This window comes from Rhinolophus sinicus, chromosome 14 (genome assembly GCF_057876585.1).
Source record: "Rhinolophus sinicus isolate RSI-liver-muscle chromosome 14, RSI-T2T, whole genome shotgun sequence".
In the NCBI taxonomy this organism is placed as follows: domain Eukaryota; kingdom Metazoa; phylum Chordata; class Mammalia; order Chiroptera; family Rhinolophidae; genus Rhinolophus; species Rhinolophus sinicus.
The window spans coordinates 106,313,383-106,336,120 of NC_142514.1; positions in this window are offsets into that span (position 1 = coordinate 106,313,383).

Below are 22,738 nucleotides of genomic sequence, written 5' to 3' on the forward strand. Positions count from 1 at the left end.
GCTCTGATTTTAACTAGTTGTGTGTTGTTGGACAAGTAGCCTAAACCTCTCTAGGCTCAGTTTCCTCCTATGCAAACTGGGATGTTAACTATATAATGTTTAAGGGCCCTCCCAATTTCAATATTCTTAGATTCTGTGGTCCATGGATAGACAGAGACAATCAGAATGGCCAGGATGACTGATAAAGGAGGTGAGTGGTGCCAGAATCAGCCTCCACGAGTTTTTCTTAGAGAATACCTTCCATGAGAGTACCTTCTCCAAAGAATAACCATTGGGGCGATCATCAGTGACCTAAAACCATTTGGAAAGGACCATAGTATGACTTAGTCTGTCATCTGTTATAGACATATATAGTGGTATAAATTGGAAGGCAAAATGAAGGCCACTGGTGGAGTAAACAAACTTTAGAATAAGACAAATCTGGGTTTGGATCCCAGCTTGCCATTTACTCCTGATGTTATCTTTGAACAAATTATATAATTTTTCTGTGGTCAGATTCCTCACCAGTAAAACTGGGATAATAATACATTTCTCCCAGAGTTGATGGAATAAATAAATAATGTATAGGAAGCACTCAGCACAGCTCCTGGCACGTTGTAAATCCTCATTACATTGTTATTTCATATTATTATTATAATAATAATAATAATTATTATTATTATTATTATTATTATTAGTTCACAGCAGGTACAGTGGAAAAAGGACACAGTCCAGTTCAGCCAGGACAGGCTGTGTAATACTCCCTCAACAAGCTTGGCTTTCTGTCTGGATGATGATGTGGGTTTCCATGAAACTAGAATCTGAGGCCTGTCAAGTAGCAAGAGAGTCATTTAGCTAATTAATGGTCTAAGAAATAGCTGAGAAGCTGAGATAGGCATTCTAGCACAGTGAACTTCCCGACTAATGCAAATAAATCCACATGACAATTGAAGTGTAATTACATTTTTTTACTGCAATATTTATAAAGACCTTTTCTTCTTCAGTAGGGTTACATTTAAGCTCAAATGACTTCAAAGGAACAGTTGGGGGATATTAAATGTTCTAATTAAATAATGCAATTAATACCAATTATGCAACTGACATCCACTGAGCTACAGGAGATGTAAAAATAAAAAACCCACAATAATTAGTGTGGTAAGTGATGATGCCATTTTTGATTTTCTTAATGTAGTTGGACAAGTAAGTGAATATAATAATAAACATCTTGTCTGAGTGAAAACTGTCTCTGAAAACTGTTGAAAACTGTTGCCATTGTACATCCTGGAGGTTTTATTTGCGTCTCTGGAAAGAGGAATTTCATTGCTAAGACACTACGTAAAGAATTTAACAATTGGTCTCTTTCTCTGTTGAATAATTTAGTATTTCCTTGTATGTCTCAGACATGGTTTGGAGAGTAATGTTGGCTATGTTGCTGGAGAACAGGCCTTTTACCGGGAAAATGACATTGAACACCTCGGCTCTTCGTCTTCTTGAAGGAATGAATTCAATAAGAGACAGAAATTTGTGCAGCATGAACAGCAGAAGTTTGTTAGTAAAAGAAAGTGCACTCTGAGACGTGGAGCGGGCTGACCCAAGGGAGGGAAGCAGCCTGGCTTTACATTGTGTGAAGGCTCTTATTTCTATGGGTAGAATTGCACCCCCTGAGGTGCCTGATCCTCTGGCATTTCGCAATGCATTTCTTTGATTTAGGGGAATGGGTAAATACATCCCCTTGATTTTGAGGGATATGTAAACACATCCCTTAGGAGTATGTGAAAACCTGGAGTCCTGTTGGGCTAGTGAGGTTTTGGTGACAAACAAGATGTGTCGTTCCCCTCCCCGCCTTCTCTGACTTCTAACAACACATCTCTTTGATTCAGAGGTACGTGTAAGCCTGGAATCTTGCTGGGCAGCTGCCAGGTGCCTTGACCCAAGTAGGAGCTGCAGCAAGTGGCTTTTTAACTCGGGCCAAATTTCCAGTTCTCCTGCTCATTTCTATCTACCTACCCTGTCAGGCCCACTGGTCTGGAGCTCATAAAGGACTTGGACAGAGTATAAAAGACACTGGTGACAGCAGAGAGAGGCTGGGTTTCCTGATTCTAGCATAGAACTTGGTAATGCATTAAAATGAAAGAGAGAGAGAGAGAGAGAGACAACCAGCAGCATTCTACTGCCTAAAGTGTAAAAACTAGGTTGCTAAAAGGCAAACACCAAACCCCAAAGCAAAAGGACAACACTGGGCCAAGACTGGAATAGTAAACTGGGGGAAAGTGGGATAAACTGGGACCTCTGAAGGTCTTGGGCTCGTCTGTCCTACTAGCCTATAACCCTTCCCAGTTCTCCTGGCTCCTAGTGTGTCTGTGCCTCAGGCTGTTCTTTGCTATCTTTTATACTTTTTGAGCTGACCTGGCAAACCTTTTTAGCCTTGGGAGGGAATAAACAAGGGGTGGGTTCTCCCTACCTTCCCACACAGACTTTCCTTCTTATACAAAGGGTGAATCCTGGGTGAGGCTGAATGTCCCTGGGCTCCAGAAGTGAGATAGCAGGAAGTCCCTTACTCCCAGGAGGCCACAGTCTGGAGTTGCCCACCAGAAAACCCGGATGGCCTGTACCTCCAGAGGGGCAGAAGAAAGTTGGGGGGAGGGTGCAGTCATCAGCAGCCTGCCAGCCTGAACCTTTTGAAGGCCATGACCTGTAGTCTATATACTAGGAGGAGATATATGGGTAAGAGCAAAGGTTTTGACTCAAACTCTACTTGAGTTTGAATCCTGCTGGTTAGATTACTTAAGTCTTCATTTGTAACATGAAGATAACACCTCCTTCTGGGATTGTGGGAGGAGACAATGGGATAATCTGTATGCAGTGCTTGGCTCATAACAAGTGCTCAACAAAGGGTGCTGATGGCAACAGTTATTCATCTAATCTACCCGGCACCTTTCCTAGTACCTGGCACACAGCAAGCTGCCAAGTATATTTGTTTGATCGTTCCTGGGATCCAGGTAGACCATGGGGAGAAGGATGGTGGGACACAGGCATAAGGATAATGGGGAAGGAGCAAGCTCCCTGAACAGCTAAGAGGTGCATTCCTGCCCGAAGCTGTCAGCTAGATGGAGCTGGCAGTCTTAATGGATCCAGATGTAACCTTCATGAGAAAAGAGAACATTATAACTGAAAGGAAGTTTTTCGGCCCCCTCTTAGTTTACAATTGAGAAAATGAAGGTTCTGTGATGACCGTTAGCAGTTCAATGTCACGTAGCAAGGAAACGGTGATGTCACATGCAGGTTCCTGCTCAGCCATGGCCTATGGTGTGACTCATTTAGGTGTATGGCAGCCCTTGAATGTGACTGAAACCTGATATCTCCAACTGTTCATCTAACTCAATCTGGACAGGGCCACCTTCCTGTGAGGCTGACTACCTCAGTCCCAAAGGTCTCCCCAAAGAGTCCAGTGACTTCCCAACATATTCTAGAATCATCTGAGGCGTGTGGTCTTCCTTAGGGCTGACAAGTCTTCCAGGCTGTGGACCTAGGGGAGTGTGAGGTCCTGGGAGCAGCTTCCTGGGATGAACCCCCTTGCCCTTCCTCAGTCTACCCTCTGGGCTATCTCGGCATGTCTTACTGAGAGTATAAAGTGCTGCTGAGGCTCTGATGTGTTTTTTAAAGTTTACTTTGATACAAGGACATGACATTACCTGGAATGTTGGGCTCCTGGCTTGCTGAGCTCTGCAGCTCTCTGTGAGACTGGGGGCTGCTGTCAAAAAGAATAGAGCCATCATTCTGCAGCAGGGTTTATATGATAATAGGGTTTTTGCCTCCCAGTAATTGGAATGGTGCTAATCTAGTGACTCATGAGCTACATATAAGGAAAAACCCACCCTGGAAATGAAACTACATCATCTTTTCTGAGTGCCTCATCTTATTTCACTGGAGGGGGCAGACTGGGGCTTACCTGTGCAGAGCAGAGCCCTGGTTGTCCTGGCAACCCTGCTGGGGTGACCACATACCCTTGCTTCCCCTTCAGGTAGTCAGTCCAGTGGTACAGAGAGCAGGGAGGGATAGACACCAGTCACATATTTGAGGCAGCAAACCCAGCCCAGGCCACAGGGAAGGGGAGCTGGCATGTGAATGAATGGGTTTGCAAAGGAGATAGTTGTTCCTAAATTAGTGTTAGAACATCTCAAGGTCGATGTGTATGCAATGTGAGTGCGTGTGTGTGCATATGTGCTTTCGAGTTTGGGTGTATGAACCATGTGGGTTTGTTGACCGTGTGGGCCTGTAGTGAGCACATGAGTGAGTGTGTGTGTGTGGCCATCCAGATGTGCACTCATCTGCTGCAGCTCTTCTTTTGGCTTGGCTCTAATTAGTTTTGCTTTCTCCATCCATGGCATGTCCTTTGAGCTTTTAGGGCCCTAAGTTGAATCCTAAGATGTGGCCCTCTGTGTCTCAGTGCCTGGGGTAGAGGACTGAGCTGGGTCTTGCTACTGGGGGGCAGTTGGGGTTTCAGCTGGGCCCTCTTTGGAGAAATGCAAATCCTTTATCTACTCCTAACGGGACAGACAGCTGGACTCTGACCCTGCAGGAAGGGCACCTGGGACTGCCCAATACCTGACGCCCTCCGCATGGGCTCCTCCATACCCACCCTTGCAGCCCCTCTGTCACTCGGCTGCACTCCCTTTGCTTGGGGACATCCTCCTCCTCCTCCTGACTCCTGTCCTCTTCCTGCCCCTTGTGGAACCCCCAGCCTTGGTGCATCCCCTGGATCTCTGGAGCAGAGATCCTTGCAGCCAAGGTTCCTGGTTCACGCCTCCTTCTCCACAGCCTTCTCCCCAGCGCTTCCAGCCTGAGTCACAGTCCCCTGAGGCTCTCCTCTCCTCCCCCTCCCACTCCTTTCATTAACTTCATTGAAGTTAATAATCCTGCTGGCAATTCCATTGTCTCCTCTTAATTCCAATTTCCTTTAGTCTCAAGAGGCAAATCAGCAGAGTGAAATCGTGAAGTGCCAAGCACAGCCCCCCATGTATTAATTAGGGGAACATTAAGGAAATGATATAAACATGCCTTCAGCGTCAGGGTGCTTCTCCGGGCTCCCCTCTCCCTTTATCTCTTCCCTTCCTATTTCCCCTCCTAAGCACCAGCAAGATCTGGAAGAGCATCTCAGGGTTAGAACCTGCCAGTTGTCCCACCTCCACTTGCTCCCTCATTCTCTCATCAAATCAGTGACCGAGTCCCATCACATAGATTTGCCTCCTGAATACACCTCAACTCCTTCCTTGTCCTCATGGCCACTGCCTCAGTGCACACCACCCTCAGCTCACACACAGGTGATGAGGACAGCTGGCCTCCCTGCCTCCAGGCTTGCTTTTATCAAATCCTTTCTCCAGGTTACAACCAGATGAAGGACACGCTGCTCCTTTTGGGTACCTGCCCTGAGTGGTACCACACAGCAGTCCCTTGTATATCCTCCTTGTCACCTGCTGGGCTCCTGCTTCTCCACCAGTTTCTCGGGCATCCTTTCCTCCAGGAGGCCTCTGACATGCAGGCCTGGGCTGGGTGAGGCTTCTGTGTGTTCCCATAGCAGTACGGCTATGCTGTCCCATTGGCTACGCTACATTACAACTGCTGGTGGCTGGTCTGGCTTTCCCACCAGCCTGCATTCCAGGAGAATGAAGGCTTTTGGAATGGGGGTATGGGAGATGGATGGAAGGAGATGACAAAGATGAACTGGGAAATAAGCACAAGAGTTGAGTGGTTCTTTATTATTATTAGGCCTTTTTTATTGCTAATGCAACTGGATTGAAGAGGGTGACTTGGCCCAAAGACCAAATGAGCTCTCTCCTGCCCTCTTGGGTTGAGTTTCCCCTCCAATCACAGCAGCGCAGGAGGACAACTGCAAGTCTCCAATACAGGGCAGTTGGCCTCAGAGATCTTACTAAATGGGGGAAGGAAGAGTGTGTCTGAACTACATCAGGTAACTCCAAATGGAGATGGGACAGGGGCGGTCACAGAGCTGCAGGACTGTTTTCCCAGCCTCAACAATCAGATAGTCATTGCACCTCTGAGGATGGAATAAGTGAGAGGAGGTGGGAAGTGAATGGTTTCTGCTCAGTGCTAAAAGATAAACCAAGGCGTATTAAAATTTTTTAGTTTATTTGAGGAAAATTTGATTGGAATCGGGTAGTACCCAATGGGAAGTGGTTGGAAGTATCCCACCGACAGGAACTTTGGGCAAGATTTTTATAGAGAAGAGATGGAAACAAAGCAAGAAAACTATTTGATTGACTATAGCTCAAGTGGTTGCATTATTTGGGAAAGCCTAGCTGGCTGTTCATGATTTGTTGTCCTTGGGTTTTGATTTTTTAACCTTGAGGCATTAGAAGCTTACGTTTTGGTTTTCTCAGTAGGCTACTAAGACATTAAAGCCACCTCACTGTAAAAACCTCCTTGTTTAATTAATTCAACACCAATACTTGGAAGAACATATAAGTTCCTCTTTTACAGACTTGCAAGAGTGTGGTGTAGGGATAGGTAAAGGATGCTTCTCCCTACAGGAACTGTCCCTAGTTTGTGTTAAATCCCAACACTCAGCCCAGAGCCAGGCACATTGAATATGATTAATAAAAGTATGCCATGTGGAGGAAATGTCTTATGTTTACTGGCTTCATCAAACCTTAGAGCTAGAAGGGATCTTTATGATGAGGAAACTGAGTCCCCAGAGCCAAGATGATTGACCCAAGATCACAGAGATAATTGATGTTCCCTTCAGCCTTCTTACTACACGATCCCACTTCCTAGTCCAGCTCCAGGTGAGGGCTGAGGTCATTAGGCAAGTTGGCTGTGGGAGTGCAGTGCATAGAGGGATCTGTCAGAAATGCCCAGGCATTCACTGAGGGGTAGGCAAGCACAGAAAAAAATCTTGCTGACTCTGCCTTGGCCCAGTGAGGGGTGTGGTGGTCAGAGAATGTTCAAGAAAGCGATTTGGTTGAATAGGAAAATTATCTAATAAGTAGTGCTAATCAAAAGAGAAAGGGCAACCTGAGAGGACAGTGGCTAACCAAATGGCAGATGCCTTCCAAGTCTCTACCAAAAATCCTGCACATAAATGTTTACAGCAGCTTCACTCATAATTGCTCCTTCAGTAGGTGAGTGGATAAACACACTGTGGTCCATCCAGACAATGGAATAGTATTCAGTGCCAAGAAGAAATGAGCTATCAAGCCATGAAAAGACATGGAGAACCTTAAATGCATGTTGGTAAGTGAAAGAAACCAATCTGGAAAATCAACATACTGTGTGGTTCCAACTATATGATATTCTGAAAAAGCAAAACTATGGAGACAGTAAACAGATGAGTGATTGCCAAGAGGTGGGGACAAGGAGGGATGAATGGGTGGAGCACAGAGGATTTTTAGGGCAGTCAAAGTACTCTGCAGAGGACATTATACTGGTGGACACATGTCATCATGCACTTGTCCAAACCCATAGAATGTAAAACACCCAGGGTGAACCCTGATGTAAACTATGGGTTTTGGGTGATGATGTGTCACTGCAGGTCTGTCCTGGTAACTAATGTACCACTCTGTAGGGGGTGTTGATAATGGAGGAAGCTGTGCAGGTGCAGGGGCAAGAGGTATGTGAAAGATCTCTGTACCTTCCCCTCCATTTTGCTGAACCTAAAACTGCTCTGAAAAAGAAAGTTTTTTTAAAAATGGCCTCAAATTCTTAGACATTACTCCTCCCATTGAGAGGTAGAGCCTATGTCCCCTCGCCTTGAATCTGTGTGCCATTGTGACTGCTTTGGCCTGTAGAATAGAGGAAGTGATGTTATGAGGTTTCTGAGACTATGTCACACAAGAGCACAAAGCTTCTGCCTGGGTCTCTTGGAGCGTTCACTGTCTGGATGTTCCTTCTTGAAACACAACTAATGTGCTGTGGGAAGCCTAAACCAGATAAAGCAGCCTCATGTAGGCACCTGGTCAGTAGTCCCAGCTGAGCACAGCCTTTAAACCATCCCAGCTCAGATACCAGACACAAGAGTGAAGAAGCCTCCAGATGATTCAGCCCTTAGATGCTCATGTCACCCCAGCTGTTTGTGTTTCTCAGAGAAGGCCCCAGACATCATAGAGAGGAGATAATCCATTTCTACTGTCCAAAGTTGTGACGCATAGAATCTCTCAGTATAATACAATAATTTTTGTTTCATGCCACTTAAATTGGAGTGGTTTGAGACACAACAACAGATAACCAGGACATCACGCTAGGCCAAAAGGTTATGGGAACTCACTTTCTCAGACTCCCAGTAAGTTTCTCCTCATTGGCAGGCACAGTGTGTGCTGCTGGGGAGCAGGCCCAGATTGGTCTTTGGGATTGATTGCCAGGCCTGGATGTGGTAACCTGGCCACTTACCTTTCCTTCTGCCAATCACTTGGCTAAAAGGCGAAGTAAACGGTGCCATTAATCATCCTCTACCTTCTCCCTCCCTCCTTCTGCCTGAAGGAGGTAGCTCACAGGTCTCAGAGCTCCTCCAGAGCATAATCAATATCTCCTCTGAGCCCGCTCTTAGGGCTGTTAGTGCATCATTTACAAAATGACTGTACTGACCACAGGAGAAGATAATTGCAAGTGACAAATGTCTACTTTGACATTTGCAGCTTTCTCTGGGGCCTGGCAGGGCTACTGCACCTCTTATGTAGATGTGAATGTGGTATGAATAGGTGTGTGTGGGGGGGTTTGGGACAGAACAGTCTGGGACTGAATGGGGGGAGGCAATGTCAAAATGAGTGTGTGTGTGTGTGTGTGTGTGTGTGTGTGTGTGTGTGTGAGTGACAGAGAGTGAGAGTGAGAGAGAGAGAGAGAGAGAGAGAGAGAGAGAGAGAGAGAGAGTTTGGGGTAGGTCACCCCACTTCTAAGTCCTGTGTGGGCATCAGACAAGGTAAGAGATGCTTTGGAATGTTGCTGCTTTTTTTTCATTATTATGTCGTTCACATGACATTATTTTTGTCATATGGCCTAGAAATGATGGAGCTACTTGATTCTCAGTTCTTTCATTTACCGCCTCCTTCAGGAGCTGAGTAAGAAGAAAATGGATGGTCAGTGCTGACCGTTATCACCAGGGAATGAAAACAAGGAAAAATACTGACCTAACTGGAGCATGACTAGAATCTGGGTGACACATTAAGTTGCCTGTGAGGTTGTGGCTGCTCTACACATTTTCAAAATAATTTTTTTCCCATGCCCGTGGTAACATATCACAATGCGGTTCTGTTCCATGTTTCCCCCACACCCCACTATACAGTATGTCTTGTAGACTGTTCTATAGTGGCAGATAGAGAGGTCCCTTATTTTTTTAATGAGTGTATATAAAATTTCATTTTATAGCTGTGCTGTCATTTATTCAATCAGCTTTCTATTGCTGGACAATTTAGACAAGTATTTCTCAAAGCTTACAGCGCATGTGAATCGTATGGTGATCTTGTTGAAATATAGGCTCTGATTCAGTAGGTCGAGGGTGGGCCTGAGATTCTGTATTTGTGACGAGCTCCCGGGTGATGCTTCAGGTCCATGCTTCGAGCAGAGAGGGTGCAGATTGCTTGCAGTATTTTGTGATTATAAACAATGCTGCAATAAATATTTTTGTAGGTGCCTTTCACAATTCTATCTGTAGGATAAATTTATAGAAATAGAATTTCTGGGCAAAAAAGAAATGTATGTGCCCTGATAATTTGATAGATTTTGCAAACTGCCCTTCCTAAAATGTCCACTCTGCCAGCACTGTTCCCCACACCCTTGCCACTAGGAAGTATTATTAAACAAATGTGCTTCCACTTCTCCTTAATATTTGTAATTTTTATTTTATGAATTCAGGTGTTATATTATTGGTGCACAGATATTCAGGGCTGTTACACCTTCATGGTGAGTTGTACCCTTTATATAAGGTATGTGTTTTTGTTCTGTTTAACACTTTTGTCTATATTACAACTTAAATCTGCATTTGTCTGGTGTGCTTTTGCCCACGCTTTCCTTTATACTCCTGTATATTATTTAAGATTTTTCAAACTTTAAGTTAATTTATCAATTAGTTCACTTGCATATGCATATTTAAAGTCATATATTATACAAAATCTTAATTTAGACATGCAGTTTCCTCCACCCTTATTATTTCATGAAATCATTTTGTTCAAACTCTTCGCATGCATTTTCAAGGTTACGGTTTTCTTATCCATCATTAGAGATAATGTTCTGAGTCATTTATCCTAATTTTCCTGAGTACATCTTCTTCACCTCCTTCTAAAAGTTGAGATGCCACAAGTTTTGCATCCATGTGTGCTAATGTCATTGCAAAAGTTCTCCCAAGTTATGAATCCTTGTTCTTTAACATTTGATTGTTTTATCCATCGGTCCTGTAACTGTCTATTTATGAGTTCCTCAATGGACTACTTACAGTGCTGTTGTTTTTCCTGTTCATTAAATGTATGTGGTTTTTTTTTTTTTTTGGTTTTTTTTTTTTTTTTTGAGTAACACATTGGACGAGATATAAATGGTAAATATCCTATGAGGCTTATATTTTAAAATATTAAAAGAAAAATTCCTCAGTCCTTTCCATCACAGCCTCTGTACTCAGACAAGGCAACCACAATTCTTTTAGCTTTTCTGGCATGCTCTCTGCACTTCTAAACATGCTCATTTACTATTTCTTAATGTTTTAAAGTTTTAGATAATATCTATTTACTTTCTACACTGAAAAATGTGGATTTAACTCTGCCACTGTGCTCTTTTTCATTTCTCCTCTCAGTTCTCCTAATATATTTATATTATAATCTTTTGGACTAAATAAAAATTCAATGTTTATATTATTGTGGCTCTATAAATATTATTTAGAGTTGACACTTGTGGTAAAGTATACTTAAGTTTCCTTTCTGCACAAATTTCTGTTTTTCTACAGTTACTCCTTTCTTTTTTTTGTTTACTTCATGTTTTATATATTTATCATTAATTTATCCCCCTCTCTCTGACAGAAGCATAACTCTTCTCTCAGTATGTTCAAAATTCCAGTAAGAGATTCTCCTGGAGGTCCCTGGCCTCTTGCTGCAATCCAGATAGGTCATCCAGAGGGTCATCTGGGTATTCCCTTCACCATCCCTGGGGACCCCCCCTTTGCTCTCTGCTGTGTCGGATCCTCCGTCTTCTGGCTTGCTCTGTTTATTCTCATTTGGTGGAGACATCTTCCAATAGCTTTCAGAGAAAATGTTCATGGAGGATCAAACTTTGGAGGATTTTCATCTCTGAAAGTGTTCTTATTCTCTCTCCATGGTTGATTGATAGTGTGGCTAGATAAAGAATGCTGGGTCTAATATAGTTTTTCCTTAGAATTTGAAGACCCATTGTCTCCTAGCTTCTAGTATTGCTGAGAAATTGTTCTGATACTGGGCCCTTTGGATGTGACCCCAATTTCCCTGTCCCCCTTCCTGCCAATGCACCACCTGTCTGGATGCCTCCAGATCACCTCGTTGTACGTAGTATTCTGAGGTTTTACAATAAGGTGCCTGGGTATCCATTTCCTTGCATTGTGCTGGGCTCTTGATAATAGGAACTTGCAATGTGAAAACACTTCGTTCAGGTCTAGAAAATTAACTTGCACAATATTGTAGTTTTGAACAGGTTTTTTCCTTTTTACCTCTCTTCTCTCTTTACAAAACTCATATAATTATTGGACATTTGACCTCCAGGACAAATTCTCTAATTTTACCCCCCCTTTCTATTTTCAATTTCTTTATCTTTTTATTCTTCTTTCTAAGAGATGTTCTTATCTTCTAATCCTTCTATTGGTTTTTCAGTTCACACTATTATATATAACATTAATATATTGTAATAAATATTATACATATGTTGTTTGTTTCCTGAATCTTCTCCCCCATCCCCCAACCACACACACTTTTTTTTGGCATTTTGTTCTAATTTTCAGGGATGCAATAGGTTCTCCTCCTCTTCCTCTTCCTCCTCCACCTCCCTCTTTAATTTCTCTAAGGACATTAGCTATAGTATTTGGGAGGTTTTCTCTGTTCCTTTTCTTGATTCATTTTTTTAAAGTTGTTTTTCTATTTGTCTGGTGTCTGTGTTTCATGTTAGAGACTCTTAAATCTGATCGTTTTTAGCTAGTTGTTGATGTTTAAGAGTGAAGCGTTACAATGTGCATTGGAAGTTCTGGTACATGGCCAGACTTTCCAGTGGTCTATTTCTTGCGGTATGTTACTGGGCAAGGACCGGGTTGTGTCATTGAGGACTCCCCACTCTCCTGCCATGATGTTATCTTTTCTCTTGACTAGTCAGTTTCCGCAGAGAGGAATCTGCCTATATTCTGCCCTAGGTGGTTGTGTAGTGGTGCAGAATATATCTAGAGGCCTGCTTCTGGGAGTCAGGTGAAGAAGGTGGGTAGGGAGAGGAGGATCTCCCTACTTAACATGTAGACCTTCAGTTGGTGCCCTTGTTTATGTACAGCATGCCTACTTTTAGCGTCTGTTTGGGCCTCCCTCTCCGGAACTTAAACCCCCTTTCTGCCTGGCTATGGAGGAAGGGGTCTAACTGCTACTTATAGAGACTTCGGGCCAGTCCCACAGTTTTCAGGTCCCACCATGCCCTGCCTTGAAGGTCCTTGGTGCCTCCCTATCCTGAGCCTTCCTGGGAGCCTGTGTGCTAAAGTAGCTTTGCTGCTGCCTTCTCCTCTCCACTGCTCTCCGTGCTGGCAGTTAGGCCCAGCTCTTTTCAGTCTTCACTTCCTCATGCTCATTCTCTTTCTTTTTTCAAATTCCAAAATTCTGTTTTCATGTCTTGCCCGCTTTCATCTCCTCTCCTGTTTTCTTTTTTTTGTGGTTTTATGCTTTTTTCCCATCTGTTCAGTCATATTAGGGAAGAAACAGAGATAAATATGTTCTTAACTCCATGTTCAGCCGGAACCAGTCTATCCTTTCATTTCTACCCTTTCTGAATCACTTTGTTTTATGTATGTCAGAGGGATTCTTTTCAAATAGCAAGCCTGAGCTTACCTCTCTTTGGCTGAAAATCAAGGCTCCTGAAGTCTTCTTAGGATGAAAGCCCAAAGTCTTTGACATGGCTTGAAGGCCGGTGTGATCTGCCTCCTTCCTTGCCTTCCCTTTACTTAGTCTTTTCCAGCCATGCTGGATTTTGAACTTGCTGTTCCCTCTGTCTCAGTTCCCTCTGCATCAGCTGCCATTCACCTAATTAATTTCTTCACTGCTTATCTCTCATCTCCTGTTTCTAGACCAGGTCAAATTTCGTGTCATATGCTTCAGAAGCTTTCTGTGTATACATTTAAATGCCTAAGTAGTCACTGGATGTTTGTTCTTCACTAAAGTGTAAGTTCTTAGCTTTAGTAGTGAGATTAGCTCACAGTAGGGAGGTAGAGCTGGGCTCTGTGAGGACAGGGAGTGTAGCTGTCTTCTTCATATAGTGTTGTGTCCTTATAGTCCAGCACAGTACTCGCACAAAAAGTATTATTCAAAGTATAGCGGTTGGATAAGTGAAGGAATGAAGGAACGAATGAGTATGTACCTGGATCTTAGAGATCGCCTGACTCAATATCTACTTGTTACAGCTGAATTTATGAAGACTCATTAGCATAAGGGAAGTGCCCCCAAACATGTATGCACACGTTTTAAAAATGTGATGCTAATAACAATCCTCTGAGGTGATTTCCGTCAGTCTCATTTTACAGAGGAGGAAATTGAGGTTCAGAGAGTTAAAGTAACTTGCCTAACATCATACAGCTAAGTGACAGAGCTGGGATTAACACTCAGGTCTCTCTGCCTCCAAAGCCCGTCAATTTCTACACTTCATGAGACCCTCAATGGGGGCATTCAAGTCACATTCAGATGGAACCTGCCAGGAATCAGGAAAGAGGGTGTATTATCAGTGTTTGCTATAACCATTCCTAAACCTCATGGCTTACAACGTTCTTACTTATGGGTCTGTAGGTCGGCTATTGCTCTGCCAGACCTAGCTGTGCTTGGCTGAAGGTCAAGTTCAGGTCTGCTCCATATGTGTGCTCATTCCAGGACTAGGCTGAATGAACTTCCATGCTCTGGGGAATTTTGTTTTCGTGGTAAAGAGCAGAAGCTCAGGAGGGCTGCCCTAAATATCTGAATCTTTTAGAAGTTTTGGAACTGGATGCACATCTACTCACGTCCATTTGTGCAAAACAAGTCACAGGGCCAAGCCCAAAATTCAAGGTGTTAGAGGCATCTCCTTCCATGGTGGTGGGGCTTTAGAGAATGAACGTTTGCTGAACAATACAGTCTAGCACAGTGGTAGACACAGCGACCTAAATGGACAATGACAGCATTGGAAGCCGTTTCCTAGGGGCTTTGTAGCCTGACAGTGATGACTCCTGGGAAGACCCTTCACCACAGCCCACATATTAAGCACCCACCACGATTAAGTGCATGCTATTTTTATAGGCACCCAAACGTCACTGGGGAGGAGGTACTGTATGGTAGAGTGGGCGTCTGTTTTGATTGATTTGGTGCCCATGCAGTTGTGAAGTACTTTAAGTACCACCCCTGTATACGTGTATATGTAAATTCAAGTTACACATTTAACCCTTTTCCTGACCTGACATTTCACTCCCTTCTTCAGGATTGAAGAGTACGGGAGCCGAGATCTGTCAGACCTACCAGGAACCCCAAAGGGGGAATGCATTGAAATAAAAACAGTAGAGCTCAGTTAAACTCAAAGAAGGACTTCCTGTCTGCCCAGGTTACAGATTAAGAAGGGAAATTCCTTTATTTATTAATTTAACAAACATTTTTAGATCCCTTTAAATTCTGGGAACTCTGTGGGTACTTGGCATAGAGGGGGCATTACACTGCACAACCAATGGCAGGGTTTAAAAGAAGCCTGTTTTCTATCTGGTGAAATGTCACAGCTGCATGAGGCCTTAGGGGCTTGCAGACCAACCCTTTCAAATAGAGGGAATGTCATTTCACTCAGTGAGTGGAACGGCAGAGCTGGGACAACATTCCTGGTTAAGTGTTCTTTACTGTCTTCGAGAATAGTGAAAATCAATTTTGAGAGAGACTCCCTGGGGAGTAAGAGAGCAGATTCTTGGGGGCTGCTCTGGAGGGTGGAATTATCGTCCCTGGTTGATGATGTACAAGCTGGCTTTCCTGTGGCTCAGAGGTGGCCTGGCCTCCAAGCCCCTTGTGCGGAAGCTGGGTCCACCTCCAGCCCCGTTGCTGGTCCTGGGGCCTGGGAGCCTGGCGGTGGGTGGGGAGGTCACCTTTGTGGCTGATTTAATCATGCTGGGGTGTGTGTGGGAGCACATGTTCCTTTCTCTGCTTAATCCAAACCATATTAAAAACAAGCCTCTCTGGGGGCCTCTGTTAATAATAAGTGGTTTATGCTGCTGCCTCGAGTGGGGGGATTTGTTCGCCTTTCATTCATTTCTCATCCTTATTCATCCTCCCCTCCTCCGGCGCCTGCTGACGGCAGGAGGAAAAAATAGAACGATGGTTAACATATGTTAAAGTGGGTGGTTAAAATAAGAACTTAGCTTTTTAAGAGCTCAGTGCCAGGGTTTGTTATGATCCTCAATCTGGCGTCTAGGCCTCACCCTGCCTGCCTTCCCGGGCAGCCAGGGAGGAGGAGGGTTTGGTGGCCTGGTGAGTAGTTCTTGGTGGGAGGCTCGGGGTACCTCTGTCGGGGAGAATCCAGTGTGCCAGGGCCTGGGCTGTGCAGTGCCGATTCCCCCACAGCATGGCATATTTCTGGAGGCTTGGCATGAGGGAGCGAGCACTGGAGAAGGAGTCCCGGTTCTGCCAGGTTTTGCCTTTTGAATTTAGACAAGTCATGTCACCTCTGGGCCGCCATTTTCTTAGCTGCACAGTGGGAATATGGGTCTGTGCTCACAGGGTAGTAATGAGTATTAGAAAACATAAGGGCTGGGGAAAGCACATTGAAACTGCTAAGCTGGGAACCAGTGTTGGGGGTGGGGATTATCATTATTATTGCAGCTCTGCTCCTCTGGGATGAAGGTGGGGGCAGAGCGCAGTGAGGGCACCCCTCCTCCTTTCCACGGAATGGTGGGCTAATGTTGGGTCTTGGACTGGAGGTGACTAGGACCCTGACGCCCTGGGCCCTGCAGGAGAGGCCGTGAGTAGGCACTGCTACATCTGAGAGCCCACAGGCTCCTAGTGAGTGTGGAGCCCTGAGCAGTGGGTCTGCCAACCTCTCCAGCCAGAGCACATTAGTAAAACATCTGCACGGTACTGGCTCTTTCTGTGAGGCCCTTGACGAAGTTTCTTCTTGGGAACAGGAATACAAATGGGCAGTGCAAAGAGCTGGGTCTGGGCTCTCAGGTCAGGTGAGGCCGCTTCTCCCCATTTGTGATGGCGCTCCAGATACTCTCCTTTGGATGGAATTCAAGACATGTCCCCTTCTACCCTGACCCAAGAAATGGCTCCTTCCCTGGCCCCTTCTTTTCTCTGCTCCGGACATGGAGAAGATCTGGATACCTTGTGGCTTTCCCCTACTTCACAGACCCTATCACTCCTCTCAGCACCACGAATGTTTCAAAAGAAGACGAGCAAGGTGGTCCAACGCATTGCCAGCCCCAGACCTCAGCATGCCACCAGGCTTCTGTCATAAGCTTTTCAACCAGGCTGAGTGCTTTGGAGCCTGGGTTTGGGAAGGAGAAACTCACGATTCTAGAATAGAAACACCACAGTTAAGTGGGTTAAACTCCAGCCCTGACATTTAATTAGCATTTTTTTCAGCTCCCACACTTGAAGAGTACCTGCTATTTCTTTTCTTTTACTCACAATACACTGTAAGCCAGGAGCATTTTTCTGAGCTCCCAAACCTCTCATCAGAAGTCAATCACTTCAGGAGCATGATAAATGCTTCTGCAAACCTGCCACGCATGTGGCTCGGGAAGTTGAGGAGCTTTCCTCGAGGTGAAGAGGAGACCTGGTGAGGGCAGGGGCCCCACAGAAGCTCTCAGGTTTTAGTTGGCCCATCCCCCTCTCCGTCACCTTCGATGCGTCACCTATACAAGTGAGCATGGACAGCTAATGAACCCCTAAGCCATTTGCCTCTAAAAATAGCAAGGAGAGAGCCAAGTGGAGCCCTGCCTGCCTGGGCCATGCTGGGAGCTGCTGGGAGCAGAGTGGTGGGGTAGATGGACGGTGTGGGCATGGCTAGAGGGACACCTCCCACCCCAACTCACACATAAACAACAAATGCAGTGGCAATAAGTACTATGAAGGAGGATGTAAAGCCGGGGCCTGAGCTAGTCTCGGGGGTTCAGGGAAGGCAAGGATCATGGCGGTGAGTAGGATGAGGCAGGCCGGGGTATGGGTGGAAGGTTCCAGGCGGAGAAAAATGCCTGTGCTAATACCCTGAGAAGTTGCTGGAAGCCTCCAAGGAATGGAGAGAAGTATTTTTCACAGCCATTCCTTTTTCTCTGAGCTGCTGCCACTGTCCTGCCTCAGACCTGGTCACAGCATTAGTCTCTTATCAAGCCTTTTGGTTCCTTCCCTCTCTTCCTTCTAACCCACATTATTGGTTGTCACCAGGTTACTCTCCAGGAAATATAGCTTTGATCATTATACCCATCTAGCTGCACGCAGCTAGTTCGTCCCAGTGGTCCACCTAGATGAGGCCTTGTGCACAACAGCGGCCATCAGTCCCTTGTTTCCCGTCGTTTTCCTGCTTGTGGCCTCACTTTAGCACACAGGATGACTCACCTTCCTGCAAACACACCTTGTGCTTTCCTGACCCGGCACTTATGCTTTTGCCTGAAATTGCACCTTCGCATTTCCATGAAGGCCTGCAAACCTCCCACCCACACGCCAGGCTCCTTCCCAAATGCTGCTCTTCCACCTCGCCTTTTGACACAAGCACCTAACTCCACCAGCATGAGTGCCCACCTGAGGCACTGGACACTGTGCAGCTGTCATAATGGATATGCCACAGACGATATGCTGAAAGCTACGAGTGGCTTGGTGGGAGGCTGGGAGAACCTAGCTGAGGCCCAAGGACAGGTCCCTTCCAGGTCTAAGAAGGCTAGTGTATTAATTTTGCCTTTGACTCCCACGGTACAAGTCCTGAAGATCTTTACCTTACGGCATCCTGCCCTGCCTCCCCCTGCCCTTGAGTGGGGTCTAGGATTGCTCTTGCTTTGCTGAGCTGAGTGTTTTGAGTGCCTTAGTGCCCAGCTTGCTGCCCTATTTACCTCTTTATTCCTGAACTGCCTGAAAAGTGGGGTCACATGTGCAAAGTGAAATTATGGGAAGAGCATGGACTTGGGGTTCAGAGAGACCTGGGTTCAAATCCAGCTCTGCCATCTGTAGATGTCTATTCTTAGGCACATTATTTAACCTTTCTGAGCCTCTATTTCCATGGAGACATAAGATTTCTCTTTTTGGTATGTGGTGAAGGTTAAATGGGATAAATGAGATCATGTAATGGGCTAGAAGCATAGTAGTTACTTGTTCTAGGAACTGCCAAATTAGAGGTGATGTTCCTCTTTGGAATAAGCCTTAATTTGATTCTTTTGATCACACTAGGGTAGAAGTTTCTGAATCTAAGAGACAGAGCCCTGGCATTCTCCCTCATCCTTTATTCCCCACCCAAGACAGTTTAGTGGTAGTTAGGCATTATTCACACTGCTATTCCTCTGCTGAAGGTGGGGTTGTATCATGTTTGACACATCTCTGGATCCTGAGCTGGGGTAGCTCACCTCTTGAATGGGCAGACCCAGAGGGCTGTACCCACCACCCACATCCAACCTCTGTGGATACACCTTGGAGAGGAGAGGCACTTTGTCCCTTTAATTATGTACCAGGGCAGAACTGTGAACACTGGGTAACATCTCACGAAGGTGTGTGGAATTTCTGAGAACAGTCTCATTTTGTTCAGAAATTATGTTTGCTATCTGATGTTCTGGAGTCAAACAGGCCTCCATACAAATTCTGACCCTATGATTTATTAACTGTGAAATCTTAGACAAGTTACTTAATCTCTAAGTCTTCTTTTTCTCTTCAGTAAGACAGGGATAGAGTTATTAAATACAAAAATGTATTTAAAACACGTAGGACACTGCCTGGCCCACTGAAACACCCATTTATCTACCCAGCATATGTATTTTTGATGCCTACTGCATATCAAGAACGTTCTAGGTGTGGGGACTCATGGGCAATAATTTCTGCCTTGTGGAGCTTACATTCCAGTGGGAGTGGGAGATGGACTATAGACAATAGGAGGGTAAGGATAGCTGAGGTGCTGGCAGGGTGGGGGCTGTACTTTAAATGGAGTGTCCTATCTATCTATCTGTCTGTCTGTCTGTCTGTCTGTCTGTCTGTCTGTCTATTGATCAATCATCTATCGATCATCTATCTATCTATCATCTCTGAATCTTTTTTTTCAGTTGTATTCTTTACTTTATATCCTAAGATTCTGCCTTGTTTTAAAAATGTAAATTTGAACCTCTTTTCATCTTGTTTACTATGATATCAAATGTATCAAATATACATGAGCAATCTTTTGCTGTTTGTTTACTAGGAGCACAAGACCCGACTTCCCTGTTGAGTCCCAAACAGTTCCTAGAAAAGGACACATGTAGGGAATCTTAGCTGCTCCTCATGGATGAAGAGGAACTCATGCAGCTGAGGCCTTAAGAACTGAGGTTTAGTCCCTGGCTTCAAGCTGCTGGTCAATCTCACTCATTTCTTTCTACGTGCAGGTCTTGAGTAAATGATAAAAAACAAACAAACAACAATAACGAAAAATACATTTAAAATTCTGAATCTGAGATCTTATTTCTACAGTTTAGTGAGGGCAACCAGGACGATGGAAATGCCCGGAGTCAGTGCTCCCCTCACTACTGTGCCCTCTCCCTCCACCTCCTTGGGGACAGCCAGGAGAGAAGTCACCTGAATTCTTTGTGTGCAAAACCCTTCTATTTGGGTAAAATGTGTTTTAGGAAGCTATGTTCTGTGAAAAGTGACATGTTCTTCTGAAAGGACTGCAGTCTTTTTGTCGGGGACTGGGCTGTAAAGAGGTGCTGTGGGTTTTAGAGCTTAATGAGTAAATTTAAATATTCATGCAAATTAAGCATAATATTAACTCTAGCTTCAAAGAGCACAGCGCAAAGGAGGTAGTTAAACAGCTGTGAGGCTTTCTTCTGACAAGACAAGCCTGTTGCCAGCACTTAGACATAATGTGATAGCTTTTTGACGGCTTCTGCCAAGCCACATGGAAGTGAAGGCACAGTGGTACAAACAGGAGCTCTGCATGCAGATCTGGGGCAGACCACCGGCCTCTATCTATCCAAGAGCTCACTTGCTCTGTGCAGTACCCCATTTTCTCAGACTGGGCCAGCGAGTGGCCTCGGGCGGCAGCCAGCATGAATGCTTGATAAGCTGCTCAGCTCCCACCTGCCTACAAGAATCTCACCCCTCAGACTACAGTTGGCCTTCGAGGTGCCAAATTCTATTAGCAAGGGAGAGTAATATTTCCACACCTGCCCCTCTATCATCATCCTCTTACCAGTGGATTAATTAAAATGCACATGCAAATACATTAGTAACAAACACAGCATTTGCATGCATCCTCTTCACATGCAAATGCAATCAATAGATACCAAGATGATTTGCATAGTGGCAAAAGATAAAGGACTTCTTTACAATGTGGTTTTTGGGGTGACAACTTAAAAACCTCATGTGCGTCATATGTAATCTAAGCCTGTCTGGAAGTCTGGCACTGTGTGTTTGTTCTGTGAGACACTCCTCGGCAAACAATTGCTCTAAGACACAGTCATTTCCCCCAGGAAACCCTCCTTGTTGAACACCATCTTATAGTCTCTGTTCCCTTATTCCCACTCCTCAGTGCACACACCCCACGTCAGGGATGGGTCACTACTTTGTGTTTGCCCATGCTTTGCTTTGGGTGCTTTCCTTGTAAGCTTGAGAATGGAAAACTTCCCTGTTCCCCTCATGCTCACCCACACTTAGCTGATTAGAAGCCTAACACTGGAAGGGACTTCTGGGACAATCTAATGACACCCTCTCATCGTTCAGTTGGGGAGACTGAGATCCTGAGGGGAGGTACGAGTTTCCCAAGGTGACACCGATACTAGTGGTAGAGCTGGACCTAGAATTAAGCCAGCCCCGAGAAAGTACCCAGAAAAGTTGCAAGATGGTCAATGAGGGATGTTTGCTTCCCTCAGGCCATCACTGTTATACTATGTCGCTTGGCTTTAAGGTGCTGTGAGTCTCTTGAGAGATGCTTGATATTACACGATATACAGAACTCAACTCAACTGCTATTTGCCAGGTGAGGACTGGAGAATTCCAGGACCTAGAGAAGGCACAGCCCCTGCCCTAAGGGGCTTTTGTTTATAAGAATCCTTTTTACATCAGACAAAAAAAAAATTAGGGTCTTCTCTTCACACAACTGAAATTGTGTGAAAGTATATATTAATCAAGAAGATAGAAAATAACAGAGAATACTGTGAATCTAGTAGCAGCACATACATTTCAAAAATAGCTTGTGTATGTGATACCATATATTTTTTTAGCCCATAGGCAATTCTTGGCGTGCCTTTTGATTTGTGGATTCTGCAATGACTCTGTTGTCCCCAGGTCTGTATGGTTTAGAGCTACTAGGGTAGAGAGATTTTTGTGAGTCTATAGTCCATGGACTCGAACCTGTTATCTGGTTTCCTCAGGCAGCCAAGGCAGGCGAGAACCAGCCAACACTGTCTTCGTTGCAGTCACCCTGGAATAAACTTACTATCGGTGAGTCTTGAGGGAGATGGGATCTGAAGAGGTGGGGGGAGGGGAGATTTCCAAAACATCAAGTCCTTGCTCAGAGAGATGTGGATCTTGGCCCCAGAGCATAAAGCAAGTGGTTAATAACAGTAGTTATAAGTTCCCATTTATTAAGTAGCTCCTTAGTGGCAGAAACCATTAAAAAGGAGATCAGATATGGATATGGATATAGATATAGATATATACAGATATATCTTTCCTATATAAAACTCACGGCCTCGTGTTCATCAGGCTCTTGTGTTGGGTCATGTTTTAAGAAGAAAATTCTAGCAGCCAAAAGTAATTAAACAGGAATCCCTATCTTTGCTGGCATCTTCCCAAAGAGCATTAAAATGATTGCATTCAAGCCACAGTAAAATCTCTCAAAGTTCTCTTTCCTTCTCCAGTCTCCCACACTCTGCAGCCCACTTCAGAAGCTCTCACTTGGCAAATACTCTGGATTGCTCCCTGGTTCTCAGCTTCAGGGTTTTTGCTGCTCTTTCTTACTCCCTTGCCTGAGATCTTTGATAGATCTGACCTCTCTCACATCAGGCTTGGTTTCTCCTCTGCTTTCCCATGATGCAGATTCTCCTTACCAGAGGACAGTTCTGGGGGTGCCAATAGGCAAGAACCTGTCCCCCTGCCTTCTACCTCTGCAGAGCTCTCTCTCTCTCCCTTCATCCCTCCTAATTGTACGCACAAAACCAGACCATGGTGGGCAGCGAGAGACTCTCCTGAAAGGTCAGGATGAGGAAGGGCTGGCAGGATGGGGTAGAGGTGGGGGTGAGGAGGCGGAGGAAGAGGGCTGGAGACTGGATATATTGACAATTTGTACATTGATAAATCTAGTTCTAGTCTCAGACATCTTATGGTTTAATCTTCATCAAACCTGTGAGGGAGGTAGAATGAACCTCATGTTACAAAGGAGGAAATGAGGG